At 39.3% G+C, this 10,867-nt stretch overlaps 1 pseudogene; it reads left to right on the top strand.

Annotated features, from left to right (window-relative positions):
* The first annotated feature begins 2,696 nt into the window (after window positions 1-2,696).
* LOC148010548 (beta-amylase 2, chloroplastic pseudogene) lies at window positions 2,697-10,321 on the top strand (annotated as a pseudogene).
* The last annotated feature ends 546 nt before the right edge of the window (window positions 10,322-10,867 follow it).

Genomic DNA, 10,867 nt, shown 5'->3' on the forward strand with positions numbered 1-10,867 from the left:
CATACCTTTATCTTCCTTCCAAAAGACATGGATGAAGCTCATATGACAAGGAAGAGTCATATTTCCATGTTAGTGAAAGAATTATATTGCAACCAAGAGAAAAGAACCACAAGGTTCTCAATAATCAAGTTGAAGGCAAAAGCTAACAGATGAAGATAACAATTGCATTGATCTCTAAGTGGATGAAGGGTCATATCTAGCATATCTATTAATAGGCGAGCAACCCAAATTTTGTATATTTCATGATTAGGTTTACTAGAGATGGAAATAGTTGGTTACTAGGATATCAAAATTGTGTGCACTCTCAAAATGAGATCAAGGCTCATAAAATGAGACAATGCTTGATCAAATCCATAATGCTTGACATTCATAGGTAGCTCACATGTAGTTATATTCCATAGCAAAATGGAGTGGCTGAAAGAAAGAATAGGGTTCTTCAGGAGACTATTTTGCAATGCTTAATGAGAAGAACATGCCACTCTACTACTAGGATGAAGTTGTTATGATAGCAATGTATATGTTGAATCAAACTTCAATTGCAATCATTCATGACATGACACCATACCAAAAGTTGTATGGGTATAAGCCAATCATCAAACATCAACTATAATCATTCATGACATGATCAACCAGTTGAAAGTTTTTGGCTACATTGCCTATGTACATATTCTAGACAAGAGGAGGAGAAATTTGGACCCTAAGACACACAAGTGTGTGTTCATTGGTTATTCTCAGGTGTGCAAGGCCTACAAATGCCTTGTCTTTGATGCAATGGCTTTGTGATATGCATCATCTACTACTATTCCTACTGATATGCCTTCAGATTGTGTCTCTATTGCTACTTTTAGTAGAGTACTACTATGTCTAGGCCTACAGGTGATGTATCTTCTAGTGTATCTACTTGGATTGGCATGTTACATAGTTATGCATCATCATCCACTGACAACACTATGTTAGTGAGGGGGAGAAATGATGTAGAAAGCAAAGGCAAAGAATTTTTTTTTTGATAATGCTCTTGGGATTTTCACATCTAGTATGATTAGACTCATAGCCTAGACAGTGAGTTTGGAATTCTATTTGTGTGGCATACTCCTAGCGTTAGGTAGAGGAGATATGCACCACCTCATGAAAGAGGGGAATCTAGCAATGCACTGTAGTTGACTTTCTCACAAGAGTGAAATACCCAATTAATAGAATTACATGCATTGTAAATTCTATGAAGCATTATGCATATATGCCTAAGGTCATGGAACACAAAGAGCCTGCTACATATAGTGAAGTTGTCTTGGATAAGAACTGGTGAAAAGCAAGGGATGAGGAAATTAATGCATTGACTGAAAATCAGACTTGGGAATTGGTTTCATTGCCTCAACAAGCCTATTGGTCGTAAATGGGTGTATAAAGTTAAGTGCAATTCTGATGATAGCATTGAAAGGCATAAGGCTAGGTTATTGGCAAAAGGGTATGCACAACAATGTAGCTTGGACTATGAAGAGACTTTTAGCCCTATTGCTAAGATGGAAACTATCAAAGCTGTGATTGCTTTGGTAGCAAAGGGCTAGAAATTACAACAAATGGATGTGAAGAATGCATTCTTGAATGGTGACTTTGAAGAAAGAGTGTTTATGGATTAGTTTGAAGTCTATGTACATTCTGAGTATCGGAATTCTATCTACAAGCTAAAAAAAGCTCTTTATGGGCTAAAACAATGTGATATTTTGACTTTTGTTTTCAACTTTCTCAACTTCTCGCAATTAGGATTTGAGAAATTAGACCATTAGAAAGGGGAGTCTTGAATAAAATAATCCATATTCTATAACCTGACAGCTTGGCAAGATTGAAAAAACTGCAAACATCTTCACACTAAAATCGTCATATGCATAGTGGCCATGACTCATAAGTCTGAAGTTGACTAAACACATTTAAAAATTGTCTTGACTAATGGGGGACCGATGAAGAAAGAAAGAGAAAAAAAAACCTTTAAGATTTAATAAAAAGCTTATGAAGGAGAAGGAGTTGACGAAATTGGTTGCCCCCCCTTTTTCGTGGAAAAAACGGTGCATCCCTCTCTCTTCCTCCCCAAATTGGGAGAAGATAAAAACAAGAAAAAAAAATAAATTATCCACCTTAATCTCAGTCTAAGACTCCAACAATCTCCCCCTTTTCTCAATTTGACAAGATGCCTAGATCGGAGCAAGATCACGAGAGAGCTAGGGGAATCAGTTATGGCATCTCTCGCAGTCTCTCTGGAGCTCAAAGATCAAATCACTAGCCTTAGATTGCATATTACAACCTTCCAGATAGCTAGATTGGCAAGATGCACTCCATAAAGAACTCCTCTTCTTGGGCAAAACCCATAAACCCTCCCCCCTTCAATTGAGCTATAAATATGGGGCATGAGGAGGCATTGGAAGGTAGCCCAAACTAAGAGAAGAGACTCTTCTCGAACCAAGAGAGAAGAACAAGAGGGAGAGAGGTAAGAGGAGCGCCAAAAGGAAATTCTTGTTTGTGAAGACAAGGAGGATACTTCACTGGCTCTCAAAATTGGATCCCATCTTTTCTACCTTCACTCCCTTGTAAAATTGAGGCTCTATTCAATTTTCTTCCAATTTCTAATAATCTCCATCTCCATCAACCCATTCGTGATGACCCAAATCTCTATTGTAAATGACTTCTCAATCTCGTAATCAACGACCATGGCCTCGAAGAAGAAAATTATGAAGCTCATGGAAACAGAAGCTGCCAATAATGCTGCGGGAGCAAATAGAATGGCGAGTACTAGGATTACAAATGAAGCTGTGAATACCAACATCAACTAAGCCCTCGTCATAAATCCCCAGTACCATATTTGATTACTATTTTAAATATTAAAGGCTAGTAACAAAAAGATGCATTCGTAAGAAGAGGATTTTTTTAAAATCTCTTACATTTAAAAAATCCTAGAGAAATCATTAACCACAAATTTCAAGTAATAATTTGGGTTTATACAAGACGTACTAGAAATAGGGTGCAAGGAAGATATTGCACTTCCTGAAAGAGTTAAAAATTTTAATTGAACTAATGGAACCTCTGATTGATAAACACGCATAGTGATTCTCTATTTTTTTTAAAAAGGTCTTGAGATAAAATTGTTAAAAAATACTTTTCGTAATAAGAATCACCAAGAATTTCTAAATATCACTAGATAAGGACCCATAGAACTCCATTAAGAAAAATAAAAATATATTATGGGAGTTGCTCTCAAAAATAGAAGTCTAGGAAAAACAAACTCTTGTTAAGTTTATCCCAGGCTAGATTCCAAGGGAAGAATAATCTGAGAAGATTATTGGAAGATGTGGCAACTTTCGCTAAGTTTAGCCCTGGTATTGTTACATTAGAAAAGTGGTTTGTCTTGAAAAAAATTCATTGAAATTTTGTGTATAATGCATTTGAAGTAAGCTATTTGTGATTGTAAACCAGGTACCAATCTTTCCTAAATTATCAAGCTAAGAGATGGATAATCGGGTACAGATCACCGGTTGAGGCAGTATTCCGATGGGCATAGAACCCTGACTAAGATAGTGTTCTCTAATGGTGCTAGACCTCCCCAAGGTCAGCATGAAAAAAATCTACTCCAAGGGGTTTTTTTTTCATGTTAGTGAGTTGTCGGGACCCAAAATGGGCCTGACACTGGCTCTCTAGCACTAGCCGGACCTCTAAGGCACAAAAGACACCCCACATGGCCTCACAGCCAAAAGCATATAAGGCTCACACTACACTAACTACTAATATTGATTTTGCGTTTGTAATAGGACACAATCCAACGCTTACCTTCCCCTACTCCTCAGAGGGAGATCACATAACATATAGGTATAACACCTCGTATCACATACATAGGAGGCAATCCCTTGGTTGAAACACCGTGGCCCCACTGCAGCTCTCCTACATCAAGGGGATTGGCCCCAAGATGCGCTGCCTCAACATATAAGACACACGATACATAGTCCACTCTTTGAATTATCGAACGATCCAGGAGTTTATATTTCCTCACTAAACTTATCCCAAAGAACCACTTGTCTAATCTTCACCAAAGGACTTCCTCACACTCTCAGCGTTGGTCAGTGTTTAACATATAAGTGCTATATATCCATGAGATTATACCATGTGGCATGCAAAATGCAAAAGTGTATGCCTATTGTGCACAACCATTTGATTTTAAAACGAATCAGCAAAGTGGAGTGTAAAATTAGTCCTTCAATGATTTTCAATCTATGTGTTATTGCTACGTTGCTAGAGACTAGCATTGAGTTACCTCATGCTACTAGCCTATTAAAACTTAAATAAAAGATTGTCCTATAGACATGCACAACCAAAAGATCAGACTTTACTTCATTTTCTGCACTTAAACACTTCCACAACCCTTCTTTTCCCCCTACTGTTTATGTGTTGCATCGTTGCATAGGTATATGATTTTATTTTTTTGTCATTTTCGATGTATAAAGTAATAAAAACACACTAAAACATATATATGAGAATGAACTGAGGCTATACCTATGCCTAAACCTTGCCAAACATGCACACACATTATCCATATTTTTCCTTATTTTTCAAAGCACAAAAATCCAAATTTCCCCGTTTTTGCTATTTTTCCTATTTATTCATCAAGAAAATAGAGCATTTACTGATTTTTTTGGTTTTTCTAGTTTTTATGATTATGAAAACTGAGAAACATCATTTTTGACATTTCATCCCTCATGCATCTTTTTTATCAAATCCAAAATGACAAACTCCTTTTTCTTTACAAAAAGCGTGTTTTTTGAGTTTCAGAAAATTATTTTCAGCATTATAGCATTATGTATTCTAATTTTTCTAACATAGATTCATCAAACATATAGCAAAAAACATTCCTACCAATTTTCATACAATATGAACATCATTTGGTCAACCAAACCTTAAAAAAAAGCATTTTTCCTTTATAAAATAGAATTACTGGGTTTTTTATGGTTGCAGGTTTCTAAAACTAGATTCTGGATAGTAGAACAGTTCAGCATTAATGCTTAGCCCATCTCCAATCATCCATCTCCATCCCCAAGTCGACTCAGAAGTGATCTGGTACCATGCCAGACAAGCATTCACCACCTGGAGGAGAGAGAAATACTTAAAACCATTTTTTCAATTCTCCACCATATTTTGCAAGATTGCAGCCACCATGTTTCTCTCAGGGAGTAGATCAGCAATATCCCTTTCTCTCTCTATATCCCTCATATATCAGGAGGCATGAATTGTAGAATTGAGGGGGCACCAAAAAACCCCCCCTCCCTGTCGTGTGAAAAAACGTTTTTTTCTCCATTATAGCTTAAGCTTTTAGTCTTTAAAAAAAAACTAGTTCTAGCTTTTTGCTTTCACACTTGCCATGAAGTGGATTTTTGGGTTTCCAGGGCCCAAACAAACTCGGAATTGCAATCCGACTGGCCATGCGACTTCATGGCGTCGAACTCTATCAAACTGGCCTCTCCCATGCACTTTACGGCTTTCCAATCCGGTAGCTACTTTATAACACCAAACATTGTGGGGATTAAATGGAGGGTCAAACGACCTCTGATTGACGAACCGAGACTTGTGTTGGGTTCTTGACATCAAAATACATCTAGGAAAACTCTAGCTCTGCCATCTGCCACTGTTTGATTTTTCATGAAAATTAGCTCTTAAATGCCTCTCGAGCACTTTCCGGCTCCAAAACGGACTCCATCGCTTCAAGAACAGGTCCAAATTAGATCCTAAAATCCAGCTGTCATTGGCAACCACGGGATAGGGCGACTCAGCCCGTCAAATCCCACGAATAAACCTGCACATCATCACAACCACAAAGAGCATCAACTTGATACAAAAATTACTCAACAAAACACATGATAGCTCTCACCCTACCCCCTGTCAAAACCAAGGCGTGAAATCCACAAGGAGTAGGCCTAGCTTAATTTGACAGAAAGCCCAAAGCTAGTCACTGACCAACTACTCCAACACAACCAAGCTAGAAAGGACCATCAAAGAGGTTGTTCTAAGTGGTGGTCTGAACCACCTACCTAACTGAGGATAACTCAACAAGGAGCTCTTCCTAGGTAAGGACTCCTATAGCTTGATCAAGAAATATTGTCTTTTACCACATTTTCCGTTCAGGCCTTTATTTTCCATACTCGGGCGTGTAAAAAGGAGGGAGCTGAGCGTAGTGACCCAAGGAGAGAATAGGGCATTGGCCTCAGGTCCTGTCTTGGTACCACCCAAGAGCCTACCAAGCCCTCACAAGGCGACATTTAATCCTTTTCTGACACTCACTTTTATTTTCGCTCCAACCTTCTCGTAGTTTTATTCGTTCAGCTAGATGCCACCCTTAGGAAGACAAGGCATCGACGTCGGGTCTTGTCTTATCCCCCTAGGAACTTATCAGGCCTTCGTAAGGCAATAAACAACTGCTCAAGGATTTTTCTTTCTTTCCTTTTCTATTTTTATAGGGGTTAAAACTCCTTTGTACACACCTTCCTATATTCATATATTTTCTCTCAGATAATTAGGGTTTTTCTTCTTTGTATCATCAGTTTGTCTGGCAAGCTTTTCTAACTACCTCACAACTAACAAAAACTCCTAGAACGGCCGCCTAACAGGTCAGCAGAAGATGGTCACTAGAAATACTTTCTAAAATAGGTCTTTTAATGTCTGACAATGCCTTTGCAGGAGGCAACAACTACTCAGACTTCCCACAGACATATCAACCTATACATGGGACTTCATGCCTTGATTGCTGGTCCCCAACAAGAAAAGAAATCCCTCACAAGTAACCAGACATATATAGTATAAAAACAAGGAACTCATAAAGGAAAGTTATCACCTGGATTGGGCCACGAGAAGCGCCAACATAGCAAAGGCTCCCCCCAGGTTCCATGTAATTTGTCTAGCACAACACTAAAACAAAAACTGTTAACTGCACCCGCACTAAACAAACAAATGGCCCTCTTGGCCTAAAATGGATAGGTCATTCTAATCCATGCAATACATGGTTTTATTGGCATATACACCACATCCTATCAAACTAACCAAGATACCAAGGATAACATAAAATATGAGGACTAGCCTCATGCTACTCATGCGAGTTAGCTAAAAGCTTGATTTGCGTTCTTTGCACATCCACCAACCCAAGCCTTTCTATTGATATCTCAGTAATAATGACCATCTATTCTTGGGTACTATGAGTTGAATGAATGATATCATTAGGTTGATATATCTCATCTTCTTGGTTGTCATTCAAAGGATAGCTTGTCCCAACTTTCCAGTAATGCCTCTGTAAGAGAGGGAGATTTAATAATGGGGAAATACTAGCTACACTCTATGGCTAGTATATAAGGTGTTAGGGACTTAATTTTGGATCATCATATTATAATACAAGTCTCCTTTCATCTTCACCTCTCTCTCCAAGCTTTCATGGCTTCTTCCTCCCTCTTTCTGTCTTTCTCTTTCCTTTTCTAGTATTTCTCTCTCCTCACCCCTCTCTTTCTCTCTCTTCCTGCAGTCTTTCCCTCTTCTGCACTCTCTCTCTCTCCTCTTCTTCTCTCTCTCCCATCCTCTTCTTGACAAGTGGTATTAAAGCTATATGTTCTTGATCCAGTTGGCCAACATTCCATTCAGTTATCTTTTTCCTAGTCACACAAATTTAAGAGTCATAGGTACACATGTACAGACATGACATGGAGCAATAGTGCAGTTATCAAGGAATTTTGGACCACAAGGACTACAGGTTTGGAGCATTAATGGAGTCTTGGACCAAGTTTGGAGGCTGGAAGACTAGATTTAGTAGCTCGTGGGTCATTTTTGGCCAATTTTGAAGGTATTTTCTTAGAAGACAGTGGTAAATGGAGTAGAAGAGGGAAAGTCTTGGTTACTTTTTGGGATCATTTCTCTCTCTCTTCATCCTCAAGCTCTTGCCAAGCTTCCATGGAAGATAATGGTCCATTCTTCCTCCCATCTTTTCCAATCTAGCAATAAGCCAGAAATAAGGACCAAACCTTTTCTCATAACATTGAGGAAGAGCTTAGTGTGGATCTTGAAGACCCAAAGTTGCAACTTACTGGATATGTTCAAGAGAAGGTCTTCGAGTCAACCACCCCCTTGACGAAGCCTAGATACGTAGATCAAATGGAGCTCTCTTAGGTACAAATAGCAGTGCCATGAATTCTAGCTGGCCTTCCATTGAGAAGTGCCTTACAGAGCAAGATGCCCTTCCCAATCATTGATCAAGATCTTGTAGAAGGCAGCATACTGGCCTCCAATTGGCGCACTTGATGGTGTAAGGTTTTCACATAGTGGATGGTTTTGTCCAACACCAAGGCTGCGTCTACAGTGGCACCACCAGGGACTATCCAACCATAGAAACACTCAAGAAAAAGAATGCATAGAAGGTAGAGAGAGGGTAGCCAGGGGAGCTAAGACGATGAACACAATAGGGAGATGAAAAATGAGAGTAGTGAAAGAGAAAATTTTCCTTAGAAAGCTGGTGAGTTAAAGCAAAGGGATTGTGACCAATGCATGCGTCCCATGTCAACAAAAGAGGCCATAACCATATATGATGCAAATGAAGTTCCCAAGAAATCATGCCATTGCCAGGAATATTCTCAAATGAGTGGATGCCCCCGATTCTCCGTTGGATCTCATGGTCTTTTTGCCTCGTTGCTTTGGGGACATCATTCGTGATGAGTGTGTTCGAGGAGAGATAGAGAAGGAGGAATGAGGGAGAGCATGAGAGAAGATTACCGAGTTGAAGACCGAGACAGGGAGGTTGAGTTAATTATTTCCCTCTCTAATCCTCTCTCTAATTCCCTCTCTTGCAGCCTCTTAGGGTAATTCTCTCTCTCTCTCTTCAAGACAAGATTATGCATACTCTTGAGTAGGAAACTCAAACAACAGAGAATACTTTGGTGAAGCACACGATTCCCCTTTTTCAGGCCATCCCGGATATGTTAAGACCCTCAACGTAGACAGGAAAAGTTACCGTTGGGAAAGGCTTAAGGGAGACGTGCTCAAATATGTCATGAAATGTTTGTCTTGCCAACGTATTAAGGTAGAACATGTCAAAATGTTTGGAAAGCTACAACCTCTTCACATTCCCCAAATGAAGTGGAAATTTATCAGCATGCACTTTGTTATTGGATTACCTTCAGCCCAACTATGGCTTCCTTTGCAGTTCCCTTTGCTTGATGTCACTCCTATCTTGGCAACATCCTCTATCCAGTTCCACTTCTGACCCTTCCTCCTGCCAGCTTTAGACCCTTTTGTGTCGTGTTGAAGCTTTCCTTACAAATAACTCATATGGTAAATGTCTAGTACTTTTCACATCATCATCATCATCATCACACTCCTCAATTTTGAAGCTCAGGAGCACGTCTATATCTTCGTTATTCTCATGGAATATAGTGCTACCCCATGTGGGAGCTATAGTAGTAAACATGTCAGTAGCACCTGTAGTATCAAGGGAAATTGGAGCCAGATATGCAACATGGATAGCATCATCAACATTTTAGACTGTTGTTCCTATTAAACGTGCGAGCTCTATTGAATTGAGTATTGTAATGCACTGAAGAAGATCTCTAGGACTCTTTGCTTTTGCAACTACTTCCAAGACCTTTTGGGCAGGAAATGTTAACCATGATTTTAGCTCTCCATAAAGCTTAGTCTCATTCTGGAGATTGATAGCAGTATGCAAAAGAGACGATGATGTGGAAACCACAATTTTATATTTTCCCAGCAATTTTCCTACCCTGAGAGTAATGGAACTTGGAGATTTCTCGGGATTGGTGAATTCCAATGTTATGACAAGTACATGCTTGCTAGTTTAGAAGCAGCAACCACCTCTATTGGGAAGTTAGAGTGGGGGTTCGGGCATCCTTGTGATGCTGGCTCTTATGAAAATTGGCGTGAGGATATTGATTTCTTTAGAAGGGAAGGTGGATGGAATACACCATACGGTGAATTCCTCTTCAGCTGGTACTTTGACCTAGTGCTTGTTCATGGGGAGAGGATCCTTAGTGTAGTGAAAGGTGTATTTCGTGGAATGGGGTTTAAATTGTTAGGGAAGGTAGCTATCATTCACTGGCACTATGGCTCAAGGTCTCATCCAGCTGAGTTGGCTGCAGGGTATTACAACACACTCTTCTGGGATGGTTACTACCCCATAGCTAGGATTTTTGGAAGGCATGGGTTAATATTAAACTTCACCAACATTGAGATGAAAGACTATGAGTAGCCAACAGAAGCTCGCAGGAGAAATGGCATGTTGTTCAAAATTGGGCAGAGTGATTAAGTTTAGTTTCCCTAAACAGGTTATGCAAGTTTCAAGCAAATGGTAGTCATGGGAGGGAAGAAAGATCATCTGAAGCTTCCAAAAATGATGTTTCTCTTTGCATGAATTTGGGATAGAACTGATCTTGACTTTGCAAGAGTCCTTGTTGTAGAGAATCTATTTGAATCAGGAATAATTCAAAAGCTACAATTGCTAATTGTCTAGTGCTCATCACACATTAAATCTATTACGAAGGCTAAGCTTACAACAGAATCATTTCAATGGTTTCTGCGCTCACACCTATGTACCTTCAAATCAACCACTTCTTTGGATCCTTGTCAATGCAGCAATTTTGATGGACTGATCCATTATTGGAGCACTCAAGAAGGAAAAAATCATTGTTCAATTAGCATCTTCATCAAGCACAATAAGGTACTTAGTTCTTGAACTCTTATTCTCTCAAATTCATCCTCTTACTGAGCCATAACCAATTGGTTGAGAGAATGCAAGAGCTCAAGTAGGCATTAGGAGATAAAATTGATGCTTGTCTGTTGTCCAATTCATCAC

This window comes from Lygodium microphyllum, chromosome 29 (genome assembly GCF_053477565.2).
Source record: "Lygodium microphyllum isolate KBCC chromosome 29, Lygodium_microphyllum_v1.1.10, whole genome shotgun sequence".
Lineage (NCBI taxonomy): Eukaryota > Viridiplantae > Streptophyta > Polypodiopsida > Schizaeales > Lygodiaceae > Lygodium > Lygodium microphyllum.